The sequence below is a fragment of the Mirounga angustirostris genome, unplaced genomic scaffold (assembly GCF_029215605.1).
Source record: "Mirounga angustirostris isolate CCGP_5_RB_7025 unplaced genomic scaffold, mMirAng1.0.hap1 SCAF_13, whole genome shotgun sequence".
Classification (NCBI taxonomy): domain Eukaryota; kingdom Metazoa; phylum Chordata; class Mammalia; order Carnivora; family Phocidae; genus Mirounga; species Mirounga angustirostris.
This window is the reverse complement of record NW_026991721.1, coordinates 54514745-54531573: the sequence shown is the minus strand read 5'-3', so window position 1 is coordinate 54531573 and position 16829 is coordinate 54514745. Positions and strand designations below refer to the sequence as shown.

General features: G+C 51.3%; 1 pseudogene; it reads right to left on the bottom strand.

Annotated features, from left to right (window-relative positions):
- Window positions 1-13182: 13182 nt before the first annotated feature.
- LOC123842511 (olfactory receptor 2AT4-like) lies at window positions 13183-14147 on the bottom strand (annotated as a pseudogene).
- Between the last annotated feature and the right edge of the window lie 2682 nt (window positions 14148-16829).

Sequence of the window (16829 nt, the reverse complement as noted above, 5' to 3'; positions counted from 1 at the left end):
GCAGTCACTTCTCCACAGGAACAGAGCGCTCCTCACAGGGCTGTGCTGATATCCCCCGGTTTTCCCTCCTAACACTTCCGTGTGTCCGTTTATAGAGTGTCTCCATAGAGTGTGGTCTTAGAGCCTCCTGTCCTCAGCTGGGGGCCTTCACAGCAGTTCCACAAGCCTGAGACCTCAGGGGAAGTCCTACTCTACATCCTGTCAAGCAAAGGTCATTTACGGACACAAAGGGTTTAGTTTTGAAGTGAGGGAGACTAGGAGCTCCACAAAGGCAGGGACCTGCCATTTGAGTTCCACGTTGCCAGCACCCATCACAGGGCCTGCATGGAGTAGGCCTGGGCAGATCTCTCACATGAGTGAGAGTCCCTGAGGTGACCTCTCCCCGATGCTGGATTAGGTTGGGTCACCTCTCAGAGCAGGATGGCTCCCCTCCCTCTGGAGCCCCCACATTCCCCTCTGCAGGAAGTGGGAGGATGGAGAACAGAACAAATATTTATGGCTGCCGGGTTCCCGTGCTTCTCTTGTTCTCATGCCTTCTCCATGATTTTTGCTAAATCTATGTATTCTTAATATTTTTCTTTAGCATATTTTATGTATATGCCTAATCTCACTATCTCTTAAGTAATAACATTCATGAAATCATAGGCTTGATATGTTAGTTTTATTTTTTTCCTAATACACACTGATATAAATGTGTAACTATTAAAAAATATTAGCAGAGGGCGCCTGGGTGGCTCCGTTGGTTAAGCGACTGTCTTCGGCTCAGGTCATGATCCTGGAGTCCCTGGATCGAGTCCCGCATCGGGCTCCCTGCTCAGCGGGGAGTCTGCTTCTCCCTCTGACCCTCCCCCCTCTCATGTGCTCTCTCTCATTCTCTCTCTCAAATAAATAAATAAAATCTTTAAAAAATATTAGCAGAGACCACTGACAAACATCCTGTGTGCTCCCAGTGAGGCGTGTACCGCACTTGGGGTATTTATTTTTCACAAAACCCTATGAGGTCAGTGATGTTATTTCTGTGTTACAGAAGCTCAGAGAGGTGAACTGCCCTGGCCAAGGTCACATGGAGTCTTTTGATCTTGACCTTACCGCCTCCAGATAGGAGAGGGGAAGGGAGGCTGTGTGTTGAGGGGAATGCGGGGTGGAAGGGGATGCGGGCAGCTACCAGAGAGAAATGCCGGTGGCGGAGAAGACAGGCGGTGGGGGCAGGACTCCACGTCAGAAAGGCAAAGGGCCTGAGTGCCCGACCACCTATGCTCAGTAATGGCCGTGCAGAAGCCCAGATTGGCCTGCATGTGTGTGACGAGGATTGATTGCGCTAGCGGGCCCGGTAATTGGATGATGAAAGCTCTGCAGCTGGGACCGCTCGCTGGAGATTAATTATTAGGGAGGAGGGGAGTGGCCGGGATGACGCCGGGCGGTGGCGTCTGTGACCCCCCCTGCAAGAGCAGGCAGCCAGACCTCAGCAATCCGGCGGACCCCTCCGCAGGCAGCTGCTACCCAGAGAGGGAGGCCTCTGGTCCAGAGCCACAGCCATGCCATGTTTCATGGCAGAGCGGGGGTGCGGGGTTTGGGAGGTCCCCAGGAGGAAGGCCATTCCTGGGAAGGAGCAGCAGCTACGGCGGCAGGAGGAGCCTGGGCTTGGAGTCAGGAGGCCAGAGGGGAAATCCCAGCTTTGTCGCTTACTGGCTTTGTAGCCTTGGAAAGGTGGCAATATCTTTGAGCCTCAGGTTCCCCAGCTGTAAAATGGGGAGGACGGTGCTGACTTCACTAGGAAGTTGTGAGGATCCAAGGCGATTATTGGGCCCTCTAGACCTGGCACCCACTCTGGGGAAGCTTTTATCTTCACCCCCACTGCTCAGGTCTGGCCCTTGTCCCCCCACCTGGGGCCTGCGTGTCCTTCCTTATCCTCCCCAGGGCCCTAAAACTTGGTGCCCAGCCACTGTGGGTACTTTCTGCATCAATGTCAAGGTCCCCAGCAGGATGGGGAAGCCAAAGGGTTGGAGGATCCCAAGAGGAGGCCCTGAGGGGAAGGCAGGGTTAGAGAACGAGTCAGTCCTGAGTCCAGCCATCTCCAGGCTCTCTAGGAGAGCCTCTTGCTGGCATCCGATTCTGCTCACACTTGGCAGGACTCTGGCTGGGCTTTGAGGGATTTGTCATGCACCTCTCTCAGAGGCCTCAGGGTCTGAGGGTAAGGGCTGGGGATGAAGAGAAGCGACCCTAGTTCACCTGGGGCAGGAGGAGTGGGCTCAGGAGGAAGAAGCTCTAATTCCAGCTCTGCCATTTAGCCAGCTAGCTGTGTCCAGCTTTTGCTTACACATGACCTTTCGTGGCCGCAATCACCTCCATGGCTCCTCCCTCCACGCCACCTTGGAGTCTTCACTTCTTCCTGCCAGATGCTCCCATCCTTCCCAATTCATATGCATGACAGAGGGAATCTGGCCATGATCAAGGGGTCACAAGGCCCTCATAGATCTGTGGGAGGGACAGACCCCTGGACTGCCATGCCTCTTAGCAGACGAGGGTTGAGGCTGGACGAGCTCACACATGTAAGGGGGGGCCTGGCACATGTAAATACTTGGAAGACTTTGAATGAAACTCAGAAATCCTCCTCTCACACCACAGACCTTTCTCCTGGCCCCTTCCTTTTGCCTTCACCCTCGTGGAGGCCTCCAGCCTTAGATTCCCCGACCGCTGAAGTTTTTCTTGGCCTCTCTCCCTCTGCCCGCCAGCCTGGACCTTGGGGGGGCGGGTGGCACTGTCCCATCCAGACCCCTTGCAGTACCCTGCACCCCCCCACCCCAGCAAACCTCCCCCCACTTAAAGTTGCAGACCCCAGCTCTGCTGTCGTTCACAGACCTCCTGCCAAGGTCTCTGTCACTGGGAAGGGAGTAGGTGACGACTGTGAGGATTCACTGAGCACCTCTAAGCACCTGGCCCACTGCTCAGTGCTTTCCCCATTAACGTTATGAACGCTTTACAGTCCTCCTTGAGATGAGGCTTTGCCCAGATGAGAACAAGGAGGTCTGGCCCGGTGAGAGGACGTGAAGCCAGCTCTAACTACAGATCCTTGGCTCACGAGGCAAGCCTCTGGTGGGAGCACTAGCATCATTAAGCTTCCACAGGGCACACTGGCATTTCCCGCCTTCTCTCTAGCTTTACAAGGTGAGTTAGCTAACAGCTAACTTTTATCGAGCCCTTTATGCGTGCCAGGCACTGTTGTAAGCACTTTACGTGTATGTACCAATTCACTGTGTCTTCTTCATAACTCTAGAGGATAGGCTCTGTCAGTATCCCCGTTTTGGAAACAAGGAACTCAGGTTCAGTAAGTTTGCCACAGTCACGTCATCCTAATGGAGCCAGGCCGTCTCCCTGCAGGCCCCCAGCCCACAACCAGGCCGTCTCCCTGCAGAACCCCAGCTCTTGACCACTGTGCTACAGCATGGAGGCCACAGAGCTGCCCCCATTTCAGTTCAAGGCCCCGGAGCCCATTTTCTGCCCACTTCCTCCAGGAAGGTTCCATCAGTCATTCCCTACCCAACCCCCACACCTTTAAGTTCTCTCTTCCCGCTGGATCCTTGTGACTTTCCCATGCCGACAACGTCCTCCATTCCAGGTTACTCTGCAGCTACTTCTCTCTCTCTCTCTCTCTCTTTTTTAAGATTTTATTTATTTATTTGACAGAGAGAGAACAAGAGAGGGAACACAAGCAGGGGGAGTGGGAGAGGGAGAAGCAGGCTTCCCGCTGAGCAGGGAGCCCGATGTAGGGCTCGATCCCAGGATCCTGGGATCATGACCTGAGCCGAAGGCAGACGCTCAACGCCTGAGCCACCCAGACGGCCCTGCAGCTATTTCTCTTCCTTTCCTCCCCTCACAGCCCAGGTTCTGGAGAGAGTTTCTCCACGTGTTATCCACGCTTCCTCACCCCTCTTCCAAACTGACTTCCACTCCTCCCACTCTGCCCTAAGCAGATGGAGACGGCGCCCTCCCCTTTCCAGAGGAAAAACTGCGTGCCCATCCACAGCTGAAAGGAACCCGTCAACCAAACATGAGATCAGCTACGTAAGTTGTAAAACATGTTACAGATCTAGCAGTTCCGCGGCAAACGCAATCAAGATTAAAAAGAGGATCAAAGGCAAGAGCGCTAAGTCCTTTGGTAAAACCCAACTGGCGGTGAGGCTTGAGCCGAGTCTTCTCCATCCCACCGGAGTTCTGAACACCTCTCTGCTCCCACGTGCTAACATCTCAGCCAACCCGGCTTCCGAGTGGGAGGCGGCGACCCATCCTGGCACTGTCCCGTTTCACTGTGGACACAGCCTTCTTCCGCTTCCTCGCCCAGTTAACATTCGGCCATGCGGACTGTGGCTTCTTTCTTGGCAACTACAGTTACTGGAAAAGAGCATCAAAATCAGTCTCCTGTTCTTCTTGGTGGTTTTGCAGTCACCATACTTCCCTAATGGCCTTTAGGCATTTCTCAGCCTTTCTCTCTTCCTCCTACAATCTTTGTTCTTTCCTTCGCATCTGACCTCTGTCTCCCTTCCTAATGCTCTACTTGCCGCACTGGGCTCAGGGTTTCTGGGAGAGGTTGGATAGGAGTCACTAATGTGCCAGCCCTGAAAGATGACCCGGGGCCTAATTCAGAGAGAGAATTCAGGGTCATGGGTAGGGTGTGTAACAGTGGGCCCAGGAAGACTCCATTGCCAAGGTTCCCAACGACTGCTCCACGGAGCTCCCCTGCCGCCCTGCTCCCTGCGGGACCCTCAGCCCAGGTCATGTGGCGGCCTCAGGGCCCACTTGCTCCTTGATGTTCAGGAAGCAATTCCATTCCTCATGGGCCAGCATCACATTGTACCACTCTGATTCCTTATCTCTCTTCCTACTGCTCAATCTCTAAGGACTGGAATTCTAAGCTCCAGCCTGATCTTCCATTTGCTGTATACATTCCCTCTAATGACCTAATCCACTCTCACAACTGTGGCTACCCTTTGGTCAGCCATTCCCGAATCTCTGTCTCCAGTCTAGGTCTGGGCTCCATGCCCACATACTGAACTGCACTCTAATCCCCTGACCAAGACCAAGCCCATCAGCTTCTCCCAAACCTACCCCTCCTTCTCTGTTCTCTCTCCCCACCCCACCCGCCTGGCCAGAAGCACGCACAGTCTCCATGAGTCCCCTGTCCTTTGCTTTCCATATCCAAGTCACCGCAGAGATCAGATGGATCCTGTGCCCTCATAGACTCTCTGGAAACTGTAGAACATGGTTGGAAGAGTGTGGGCTTTAGGGTTGGACAGACCTGGGTTGAAATCCTGCCTCTGGTACTTACTGACCATGTGACTTGGGACAACTCTCTTACCCAAGGCTTAATTTCCTAATGTACAAAATGCAGATAATAACCTACTTTGAAGACTTGTTTTGAGGATTAGAAACACTGAGGTAAATACTTACCCCGTGCCTGTCCCATCATGACACTTGCCAGTAGTATTCGTCCTAGTGATAGTAAAAATCATTATTGTTTCTGGACTCACGTTATTGCTCTAATCTAGGGCCTCATCTTCTCCTTTGTGGACCACTGATGGCATCAGCCTCCTCACAGAACTCTCTGCCTTTGTTCTCCATCACCACCCCCAAATCTGCTTTTCCAGCAACAGGTGGAGAGATCTTTCTAAAATGCAGATCTGCGGGTGCCCGGGTTGCTCAGTCAGTTAAGCGTCTGCTTCGGCTCAGGTCATGGTCCCAGTCTCCCTCTCCCGCTGCTCCTCCCCCTGCTTGTGCTCTCTCTCTCCCTGTCAAATAAATAAAATCTTTTAAAATAAATAAAGTAAAATAAAATGCAGATCTGAGCATGACAGTTAACGTGCTTAAAACTCTTCTCTCCCCCATTCTGTCTGAACTGTGTCCCAGCCACACTCACAGGTCTCCGAGCACACAGTGCTCACTCACAGTTCCCTCTGCCTCTGCCTGAATGTCTCCTTCCCCTCCCTTCCCTCATTCCCCGCCTGATACAGCCTCCCCCTCATGTCCGGAGCCACACCTGCTCCCCCTCCATGTGGGTGTCTGTGTACTTGGAGTTGACTGGAGGGCAGGGGTCAGGTCTGATTCTGCTCTGCGGTCCCTGCTTGCCTGCACAGGGCTTGGCATAAAGAAGGGCCTCACAGAATGTCTTGGAGGCTTGCCCAGGCTTGAACCCTGGTCCCTTGTCTTCCTGCCAGGGACTCTTTCCACCAGACCGGTCACTCTGCCCCAGCAGAGAGCAGGAGCCCAGAGCTGGTGGCCTGGGTGGGGGACCCCCCCCCGTGACGACAGCAGTCGACCCTAGGACACCACACACCCCATCTCAGCGCTGCACTCGATAAGTGGGGGAAGGATAAAATTATCTACTGCCCACGTCCTGTATCTCCCCATCTGACACGGAGGAGAGATAAAAAATGAGCGGCACAAAATCCAATCTTCCTTAGCGCAGAGGTGCGGGGGCGCGGCGGGGGGGCCTGGCGGCCCAAGCGGCAGCTCCTCGCGCAGCACAGCTCCTATTTATTGGCTCATAATTGAAGGCAGCCTGGAGATGTCCCAGCCCTGGCCCCCGGCAAGACAGATGGGGGCACAGTGCTGGCTGAGGGAGGGCGTCGGGATGCACATCCTCACAGGACTGCCGCAGTGGAGGGGAGGACAGAGAAGGGGAGGCAGCTAGCTGCTGCCCCGGCCCTGGGGGTCCCACCTGGGCTCAAGGTCCTGCTTCTGCCACCTACTTGTGATGACCTTGGGTCAGATTCTTCCTTCTCCAGGCCCATCATTTCAGCCTTCTGTGTTTCATTACCAGGGGTTAGGAGAGCTGCCCTGGGATTTGGGGGAAATCCAGGCTACTAACTTGCTTTGTGGCTTTTAGGTGAATCTCTTGACCTCCTGAGCTTTGTGCCTTCTCCTAGTAAAGACGAGAGGATGCTTCTATCTTCCATGTGAAGACTCAGGGGGTTGGGGTGGCCTACAAGCAGCCGAGTCATGCATTTTAGCAACAGCACTGGAAGGCTCCCTGTTGGGGATGGCAATGAAACAGGAAATGTTGCCAAATAGTAAGAATCTGCTTTGGCTCCCATTTGCTCAAGGGAATGATCCAAATTCTCAGGCTTGGCATTCAAGGCTCTGCCTCTGTTTTTTGTGCCATTGTGGGGAAAGGGTTTGGGGCTGGGGGCCAGGAGGCCTGGGACCAGTCTCACCACTATCTTGTTAGGTGACCTTCAGCAGGGCTCTGACCCGCTTCCGGTCTCATTTTTCTAGTCTGTAAGATTTCTGTACGTGATCTATGAGGTAATTAAGGTCTCCGAGTCCAGGGCCAGTCAGTAACTAAGTCCTGTCATCTCTCCCTCTAAGTGTCCCCAATTCTCCCCTCCCCCCCTCCGATAATGGCTACTACCTCACCTCAGTACTTAACTTTTTCTCCTGGACCAACGCAGAAGCCTCCTGGCTGATGTCCCAGCCTCTGCCCACCCTTCTCCACACTCCGGTCACGTGACCCTCCTAAAGCACGTATCGGACCCTGTGCCAAACCCTACTTCAGCTTCCTTGACATTTAAGGTCCTGCATGACCTGGCCTGGTCTTCCCTCCCTGTGCCCCACCTATCTGCACCCTTCAGGCTGGCCTCTTCCCTTGCCTCTTCGGTGCCTTTGCTCAAACTCTTTTCCCAGACCTCCCCCCTGCCCTCTCTTCAGCTCTGACATGGGGTCTTCCCAAACTGGTCCCTGCTCCAGCCTCTCGAGAAGCTTCTGGAGTTCCGAGCCCCACAGGGGACGTGTTCCATGGAATCCCCACAGCCTCAGGTATGAATAATGCTGCCTCTTCTCCCTCCTGCTGCTGACGACCAGAAGTGTCTGAGCCACAGGGGCCCCAGAAGTGACCTCCTCTAATCTCCCATTGTACGGATGGAGAAACAGAGGCCCAGAGAGGGGCAGTGGCCACATAGCAAGTCAGTGTAGAGCCAGGGCTGGGGCTCCTCCAGTGCCTGCTGTGTAGGGTGGGGACACAGGGCTCGAGCAGAACTGCAGGAGAGACAGAGAAAGGGGATTGGGCAAAAGGGACATCCTGGCCACCTACCTCTCCTCTAGTGGTCAGGGTGAGCTCAGCAGGAGAGACTCAGGGATCGGGGGAGACTTCACCCACCGAGTTCCCATCCTCACCGGGCCCCCTGCTGGTTCTGTCACATCAGCGGTTGCAGGTCTCAATGCTTTAGCTGACCAAGGCACAGGGTAAGGTAGGATTTTCCCATTTGCCCCAGAATGTTAGGACCAGGCCTGACACCAGAATCCAAGACCCCAGGAGCCCACCCAGCATACCACATTCCCACTCTGGGGCATGGGGTGGTGAGCACCTGGACACTGGAAGGGTCCCAGTTTCCTCCCTGGCTGTCCCAACATCATTTCCATCTTTGGTCAAGACTTTTCCCTACCAGCGGTAGCCACCCATTCAGTGTAACGAGCTCCTCGGCTGGGTGTCAGGGACACTAGGTCCTTGCCCTTACAGCTCACAGGCCTGGAAATGGGAGACAGGGACCCTTGAGGGGAGAGAAGATGAGGTTAAATCATTGCAGCGGTGGTGGGTGGAGATGGACAGGAGGATGCCCGAGAGGTAGAGTTGGCAAGAGGGCCTGTGGTGTTCAGGATCCTGGGTGCCCAGGGGTGACGGTGGCCAGGCCTTAACTAGGCTGCACAAGTATTTGGCTCAGACCCAGAGGGCCCTTCAGAGGAATGAGTCCTGATCAGAAAGCTGGCCCCTACCAGGGGAAGGGCGGGGAGAGTCTCCCCAGCTCCCTCTCCATATTTCAGGGAACATTGTCTAAGGGCTGAAATCTCTGCTTTGGATGAAAGGCTGTTTTATGCAGGCGGGCTCAATGTGATGGTCACATTAAGTGGTGCCATAAGGGAGCTTTTCCAAGTGTGAGGTTATTAGTTTCCTAGATGTAATTTCATAGGAGGAATATGGCCAAAATGGACCCTCATCAATCTAGCAGCTGAGCAGCCTATTTAAGACCCCCAGTCACATGTTACCTCCAAAGCATGTCTGTCAGTGACACCACAGACCCCGTGTTCATTCCACAGATCATCACAGAGCACTGGGGGCCAGGCTCAGCGCAGGCTCTGGGAATGCGCAGTGCCCTGCCTACATTTCCTCTCATTTTTATAGTTTCATTCTTGTAATCATTCTTTAACATACCTAGGGTTTATTTTGGAATATGATATAAGGTGAAGCTTTAAAACGATTTTCCTTCAACGGGACTGAGTACCTGTGAATTGTGATCTACGTCAGAATTTTCCAGAGTGATTCAACAGTATACTGATCCTGTAAGATGCTCAGGAGTCAAAAAGATCTGTAGTGAGAAAGTGTAGGAACTGCTGCATCCTCATAACCTTCTCAGAGATTGCCAGTGGATACAAACCTAGTAAAGGCTCTGAGGAGTCCTGCACGTGAGGAAATCTTTAGGTCTTGTTTCCTAATTTTCTTTGACTGCAGAAGCCATTTTTAGGTTACAGCTATAAACACAAGGCAGAGAGCATCATCCACTTTGGAGTAAAGATGATAATAGAGCAGAACTAAGAGCGTGGCCTCTGCCTCGGATGCAGCTGCTACTCACTTATGGATCTGGGGTCGTGGCCAACAGATACCCACACAACCAGCTCTGCTCCAGGCCCTCAGCACTAAGCGCTCTGCCAGGAGCCACAAACCACGGGTGCCCCACGGAGGGTGAAGTGGCCTATCTGGCCCTGGGCTAAGACTTCACTGAAGAGCATTTGCTCTGGGCCTTGAAGGATGAGTAGGAGTATGTGATGGAGAGAGATCTCGTGAGGGCAGGACCTCCAGCAGCGACAACCTGTCAGGGCAAAGACACAGACCGTGCCTCCAGAACCATGGGACAGAAAGAGCTGTATGAACAGACATGCCCATGGGGAGCCAGGTGAGAATGCTAATGCCCATGACATGGGGCACAGTGGGTGTGGACATGCAGCCAGAACAGGGCCTGGGAAGGCGCCTGAACATTCACCTTCCAAATTCAGGGTCTGCTTTGATGAGCCAGGGTCTCCTGGGGCCTCATTACGATAGTCGGCACAGACCACACATGGGATCCCCTCCCAAGGCCTCTCCTTCCTCAGGGAGTCTGCAAAGTTCCTTTCCTGTCTGGAACAAGTAACTGGGGAGTTGGAGTGGAGCAAGAGGAAAATGTGGGGAACCAAATTCCTAGGGATTAATTAGGGCCCTTTAATGAGATCTGTTTCCCCTCTGGAGGCCAATTAGGGCATCTGGAAGCTTGGAAGAAGAAAGGTAGGTATGTGTGTATGTGCTCAAGACAGGCCCATCCGTCCTGTGCTGGGCTGGGTCCCTCTCGGGGAGAGCAGGTCTCAGGGGCACCCTATCCACTTACAGAAAAAGTACAAGTGCAAAGATAACCACAGAACATGGGGCACCTGGGTGGCTCGGTTGGTTAAGCGACTGCCTTCGGCTCAGGTCATGATCCTGGAGTCCCGGGATCGAGTCCCGCATCGGGCTCCCTGCTCAGCAGGGGGTCTGCTTCTCCCTCTGACCTTCTTCCCTCTCATGCTCTCTGTCTCTCATTCTCTCTCTCAAATAAATAAATAAAATCTTAAAAAAAAAAAAAAAAGATAACCACAGAACAGTTTTCATCCTCAAGAACAGGACTTCAGTGTTGCACTGTGTGAAGTGCGTTATTATCATCACAGAAATCACCATCCCCTGGGTAGCATTGTCCTACACTGAGCCCTTGCTAGGGACCAGACTCTAGGCAAGGCCTTTGCATTCAGGAGCCAACAGCAATGCAAAAGTGTTCCAATTTCTCCACATCCCCACTGACACTTGCTATTTTCCGTGTGTGCATGTTTCTTAACAACACCCATCCTAATTTGTGCGAAGTGGTTTCTCATTTTGGTTTTGATTTGCATTTCCCTGATAACTGGTGATGTTGAGTGTCTTTCCATGTGCTTATTTGCTATTTGTATATCTTCTTGAAGAAATGTCTATTTAATTCCTTTGCCCACCTTTGAATTGTGTTGTTAATTTTTTTGTTGTTAAGTTGTAGGAGTTCTTTATATATTCTGGATATTAATCCCTTGTCAGGTGTATGTTTTGCAAATATTTTCTCCCATTCTGGGGTTTGGCTTTTCCCTTTCTTGATAGTGTCCTGTGACGCACAAAAGCTGAAACTATTGTTTTTGTTTTTTTTTTAAAGATTTTATTTATTTATTTTGACAGAGAGAGACACAGCGAGAGAGGGAACACAAGCAGGGGGAGTGGGAGAGGGAGAAGCAGGCTTCCTGCGGAGTGAAGACCCCGATGCGGGGCTCGATCCCAGGACCCCAGGATCATGACCTGAGCCGAAGGCAGACGCTTAACGACTGAGCCACCCAGGCGCCCCTGAAACTATTGTTTTAATTGGGAGATACACAGAGACTGTGCGTCATGGCAAGTGAGCTGCAGGCAGCAAACATTATTATTGTTATTGTTGTTGCTGCTATTATTTCATGTCTGCTCCTGAAAAATGTTTAGGAGGGGCCACAGGGACATAGTGAGTGGGGTGGAACCAGCCTGGGATTCCGCAGCACCGCAATCCGCTGTGATTCAGTCAATGTTCCTTCTAGAAGAGGAGCTGAAGATGAAAAGATGTCATGAGGCTCTGCCAGGCACACAGGAAACCACAGTCCTGAACTGAAACTGAAACTGGTACCAGAAGAGAAGTTGCACAAGACAGGACTTCAATAGTAACATGGTGATACTCGTGGAGTTGTTTATCAGGTGGTAGTCGAGTAAAGAGCAAATAAATAAATGAATGAATAAATTCCCTTCCATGTTCCCAGGTTAAATTCTAATAGCTTATGGAACTCAGAGGCAAGGCAACTTAAGTTGTCTTTTTTAGACCTTGAGGATTGTGGTCCCATAGAGGTCTAGACGCCGATTTCAAGGACGAAGGCAAGTGCTGCAGATTGCATACCATTTAAATAGAAGAACATGAGTCATGATTCCAGTTGCTTAGTGCCAGTCAACAAGGAGACCGAGAGCCTTGCTATCATTCTGCTTCAGGAAACCCTTTCTGACCATAATACGATGGGCGAGACTTCGGAACACGGAGTCCGAGAACAAATCATACCCTTGGCTGAACTGCATCAGCAGTTGAATTCCCAGCTACCTTGAGTTTTATGCAACAGGAAAACGGTTAAAATTAGCATCACAAGTGGCAAAAACTTGAATCCTGGAAATTGGGATGAGAATATCTGTGATGAGACAGAGATGAGGATATCTGTCTCCTGGGTCCCCCAGACACTTTCACTGTATGGTCTGTATGTCCCCAGCTGGACAAGCCAAGCAGGTCTTTGAGAGACAATCTGGCATGGTTGGGGGGAAGGAAATAAGGAGCCTGGCCAGGTTGCTAAGGCCAGAAAGAGGAATACATGGGACTCTTTTTCGAGAAAGAGTAGAGGTTGTGGACACAGCATATTAACCATAAGGGGAAACTTCTCTACTTGGCTCCCCATTGTTGTGGAGTGGCTGAGAAATAAAAGAACTGTAAGGCTTCGATGCCCACATAGGTTTGGGAAGGAACACCCCTTGCTAAGCAGAAGCTAGAAGAAGGGCATGCTCAACTTTTACGACAGGAGTGTCTAGATACCAGAGGTAAATTTCCCATGTGATTGGTGTTACAATATTCGTCGTGGCAGTGAGTTTTTAGGCAGCAAGGATTGATGGGGTGACAGTGTCAGACTTTTTCCTTGAAGGGGATTTCTGAGTTGCTACCACAGCAGAAAAGGGCAAGGCTGATTCACGCCATCTGTCAGCAATCCTGGGGCCATCTAGAAATATGGGAAGAAGAGACCCAAGGGGAAAGACTGAATTTCTTGCTTGTCAAACACTTGACGTCTCTGAGATTCAAAATTCTTTCAACTAATGGAACTGTGATCACAGTTATCTTCACAGTCTTGTGAGATTTGGGATTTACAACTTAAAAATTGAATAGAAAAATCCTTTCTGTTTTAACTGCGAATTAAGGAAAGAACATCATTATTGTATTACAATGGAGGAGAAACATCTAGGACTGTATTTTGAGATTTATTGTTCTATCTGGCTATCTGAATTGTCTACTTTTCCTTCTATTGTTACTGGCATTTGTGAGTAGATCAAGTTATACCTGTGAATCAGGGTTCCCCAGCATTCTTCAGGTCCTGAAGACATGCCATTCTGGTGATAGCTGCTTTGACATCCTTGTTCCTCAGCGTGTAGATGAGAGGGTTGAGGACAGGGGTGAGGATAGCACACACCACATTGCCTATGATGTGAAAGTCGAAGGGCAGGTCAGCCCTGTAGGCCACATAGGCTATGGCAATGGATGAGTAGTAGGTGCCAACCACCAGGAGGTGGGAGCCGCAGGTGGAGAAGGCTTTCGAGCGTCCTTCTCGGGAGCTGATGTGAAGCACTGAAGCCAGGATGTGGGCATAGGAGAGAAGCACCAGGAGAAGGGGCAGGAAGGATACCACCATGGTGATGCAGAAGCCCATGAAGGTCTGGGGCGTGGTGTCAGAGCAGGAGGCCTGGACCACAGCCAAGTGGTCACAGAAGCAGTGAGAGCTGTGAGCAGTGTTGTCAAAGGCCAAGTGGGAAGTCTGCACCACTGCGGGGATGGGCAGGGGGAGGGCAGTGAGCCAGGCACAGGCTGCCAGGGCGGCGGCACTGGTGTGCGGGGTCATGAGGACAGGGTAGCGCAGGGGGCGGCAGATAGCCACCTAGCGGTCATGGGCCATGGCCACCAGGATGAAGGCTTCTGAGCAGGAGAAGCTGTGGAAGAGGTGCATCTGCAGGAAGCAGGCGGGGAAGCTGAGGAAGCGGTCCCCAAGCAAGAGGAGGGACAGCATCTTGGGGACGGTGGTCAGGTGAAGAGGATGTCTAGGGCCAAGAGATTGATCAGGAAGAAGTACATGGGCTTGTGGAGGCTGGGATCTGCCACCACAGCCACCAGGATCAGGGCATTTCCCAGCAGGATGAGCAGGTAGAAGAGGAGAAAGACAAAGATAGGAAGAAAGAGGGATTTGGGCAGAGAGGGAATGCCCACCAGGTAGAAGATGGTTGAGGAGTCCTCTGATCCATTACAGGCTATGGTCTCCATGGTGGGTTAATCTGGATGCCCAGGAAGTAGGTAGTGGAAACATCTGGGAACCAAGCACATCTGGAAATCAGAACAATCAGTGATTCTGGAATGATAATTATGTGATGGTCACTGTATAATTAAAGTAACCCTCTTTTCTTTTATAATCAAGTATGGAAAAAGTATCTACAATATGCAACCATGTGTTATATGCTGGGTATGTAGTAGACAGTTGAATAAGACAGACGGTCTCTAACATCATGGAGCTCATTCTAGTGGAAGAAAGAGACATTAAGCAATGAATCACAATTATTTAATTACTGTTGTGTTAAGTGTTATGGAAAAATTCTGCTGTTCCTCTTTCCCATGTCCCATATAATCCTTTCTGGGGATATCAGATCTCTTAAACCATGCCCCTAAGCTCCTTTCTTTTTGGCATTTGCTTTAAGTTTTTAAAAAGTGATATCCTTGTCACCACGTTGCTAGGAGGGCTGATTTCTCCAAGGTTTACAGCAACCTGCTGTCTTCCCACCATAATTATTAACCAGGGAATGGCTCCTTTCTCTCCTGTCTGCCTGGTACACTTGTTCTGCCTGTCTCCACCTAAGCTGAGTACTCCAGATCCTGTCTCTGGGTGTGGGGCTCTTTGTTAGGTTACAGTGAAGGGAGTGACACTGAAAATGCTCTTGATGGGAAGAATCATTCCTGATTGGAGTCAGAACTGATAGTGGATTCTCCCACAACTGGCAGCAACAAAGAATCCAAGACAGTATCTGTGTGACTCCATTGGGCGTAGCTTCCTGCGGGCTGCCACAGCTCAGCAGGCGCTCCTGTTTACCCATTGCATGCCCCCCACCCAGCAGGCCCCTGGGGCTCCGGGCAGAACTTGTCATGTGACCTGGGAGGCGTTGACCATAGAGAGAAACTGGCCCGCAGTAGCTGCTCAAAGGTGAAAGAACCCCTCCCAGAGGAACCACAAGGGATTCTGGGGGGTTTGAGCTGAGGGAAGTACTGATTCACCCTCCATTTTGGATTTGTCCTTTGGATAAAGGGCCCCGAGAAATCCATGCTGATATTGGTATTCCTGTCTCATTGATCCCGGTGACTCCATGAGCAGTGTCCCCATGATTTTCCTGGAGTCACCTCCAATTACTCTCTCTTCTCACAACACTTCTTACATGGAAGCCCAGCAATGTAAAAACTGGAAAAAACGTTTTTATTTTCAAGTCCAACAACTTTCTCCCCAAAAGCCAGAGAGAGAGTGAGCATAGAAAGGGCAGAGGCTTGGGGCACCTGAGCGACTCAGTCGGTTAAGTGTTTGACCCTTGGTGGTGATCTCAGGGTCGTGGGATTGAGCCCCGTGTTGGGCTCCACGCTCAGGGAGGAATCTGCTTGAAGATTCTCTCCCCCTTCCACTCCCTCCACTCTCTCTGTCTCTCTCAAATAAATAAATAAATAAATAAATAAATAAATAAATCTAAAAAAAAAAAGAAAAGAAAGAAAGGGTAGGCGCTTTCCCAGGTGCCACAGGCAAGAGCCCCACCAGAACTCAGGCCTTTGTTTCACAAAACAGGGCTTTTTCTTCTATGCCATGTTTCCTGGAGGATCCAGAAGTTCAAGTTTCCAGGGGAAAACTTCAGGAGAAAATACTAGGACCAAGGTTTTCTATTTCCCTTTCTCTTTTTTTTTTTTCATTGATAACATCAGACAAATCTATATTTCACATTTTTATCTGAGTCTATCTGGTGAGTGCTGAAACAAGATGTGGTATCTGCCAATTCAAAAGTTCCTTTGAAATGTTCCAGAAGTCAGACCCAAGGACCTAGCCAAAGAATGAAAGTTCTCTGTCCCAAATTGAGATACTTATCCCTTAGTATCTGAACCCCATCCTGAGATGTCGGGCCATTGGGATTTTCTCACACCTGCGGGGATGCAAACGACACTACCATGGCCATTTCTGACCTCAGAGAGGCCAATGTGGCTGACAGTCCCTGGTGAGACAGAGTGAGGCATCGGAGAGGCAGAAACACAAAGGGTCAAGGCCAGAGGGGTGCTAAGGGGCCACTGAGTCCAGCTGTTTTCTCTTCCCTCCTCTGCTCCGCTGCTTTGCAAATAGAAGTACAGATGCTACGACCCGGGTGGACAGGTGCACATGGCGATGGACCATCCAACAGTCAACCACACAATGTGCTGGCTCACCAGCGAAGCAGGGGCACTAGAGATAATTTCTGAAAGAATTTCGCGTTTGGTATTTCAAAGCATCGTCCAACTGGCCCATCCTAGGAAATACCCGAGTTTGGCTGGATCTCCTTACACTTAATTTACAGGTTAGGGTTCTTGTTTTACTCTGAATTACCTAGTACATGTGAACGATGCAGGCCAGTGCTTCGGGCCCGCAGGGTGCTCTTTCCCAGGGCACAGAACGTGCCACCATAACCGGCAAGGGTGCTCCCTGTCTGGATTGTCCACCAGCCAGTTACGCAGCTAGACAGAAGAACCGGTCACTGAATGTACAACCTGAAGCCATGCTTCGCGTCCATCACCCCCTCTCATCATCCAAGCCTGCCAGGGAGTGCTTATGCCCTTCAGCCAGCGAGAATCTGAGGGTCCGTCCAAGGCCACGGCAGGTGAGGGGGAGAGCAGAGGCTGTTCTGGAGCCAGGCTGCTGCAAAAGCCTAAGCCCCGCCTGGCAACCAAGAGGGC